Source organism: Chinchilla lanigera, unplaced genomic scaffold (assembly GCF_000276665.1).
Source record: "Chinchilla lanigera isolate Chin_1 unplaced genomic scaffold, ChiLan1.0 scaffold00099, whole genome shotgun sequence".
NCBI lineage: Eukaryota > Metazoa > Chordata > Mammalia > Rodentia > Chinchillidae > Chinchilla > Chinchilla lanigera.
The window spans coordinates 5924417-5925345 of record NW_004955500.1 but is presented as its reverse complement, the minus strand read 5'-3'; the positions used below and the strand labels follow the sequence as shown (position 1 = coordinate 5925345).

General features: G+C 68.7%; 1 protein-coding gene across 3 annotated transcripts in view; it reads left to right on the top strand.

Moving 5' to 3' along the window:
• Positions 1–261: 261 nt before the first annotated feature.
• Slc38a4 (solute carrier family 38, member 4) overlaps positions 262–929 on the top strand; it is a 65519-nt gene continuing 64851 nt past the window's right edge. For 2 of the 3 annotated variants that reach the window (XM_005406600.2, XM_013505723.1), the window contains exon 1: positions 262–365. The gene's annotated coding sequence lies outside the window, so the exon portion shown is untranslated. Of the gene's footprint in view, positions 370–929 lie in introns of all 3 variants that reach the window. The other variant, XM_005406601.2, reaches the window with a different exon arrangement.

Sequence of the window (929 nt, the reverse complement as noted above, 5' to 3'; positions counted from 1 at the left end):
GGCCAACCTTAGCTTATGCAGAACCCTGGCCGTCAGATACACACTCACAGCAAGAGCTCCCCTGTGCTGTGGGACCCCGGAAAGAGGGAGCAGACGCTGGGCGTCCGGGCGGTCTCCCGGGGGACAGCTGGGTAACTCACCCCACCTGGGAGGATGCTTGTGTTTACATCTCAGGTTGCCGCCCCGCGATTGGCGGCCGGGCTGGAAGGGAGGGTCCGCAGGAAACGCGACACTGGGGGTGCTGCCCCCTATCACATGATGGAAATTTCCACTCTTTGGGAAGGCGAGAAGAAAAGCAGGGTCTCCTGATCCACCCTTTCCCAATACTTGCCCCGGATTCTAACCCAAAGAGGACAGGACAGGAGGTGGGTGAGTGGAGTTCTGCGCATTTTCTGTTAGACGTAGAGACCGGTCGCTGCGCAGGCTGGAAGCGGGACCCGGCCGGACGCGCCTGCGAGTGGGCGCCCGCGCTCGCCCACGCGTGACCCGGCTCCCGCGCGTCTGGGACTCAGGCTGGGCGCCGCGCCTCTGCACAGCTTGGCGACGGTCCCTGGTCTGCACATTTCCTAAACTGTCACACTTTGAGAGGGCCCCAGCATGGAGCAGCGCGGCGCGCAGGGGCCGGCGGCGGAAGGGGCTCCCGGGGCTCCCTCTCCTGGGACAGCGGTGGCCTCGGGGGTGGCGGGGGCGCCCGGCCTTGGGCGCGCGTCGCAGGGTCCCTGTGGGTTTCGGGTCGAGTGGTCCAGACCCGCTGTGCCCCCCGCCGGCGGGAGGAGCGCTGACCCGCGGGTCCTGGGGACCGAGTGCGCAAGGTGTCGCCCGAGCCGGGCCGCGGGGCGGGCACCCTGGGCGCGCGGTTTAAAATAGAAGAGGTCCGACAGCTGCGCCGCGCCGAGGGCCGGCGGGACTCCCCGGGCGGGGTCCGGCTG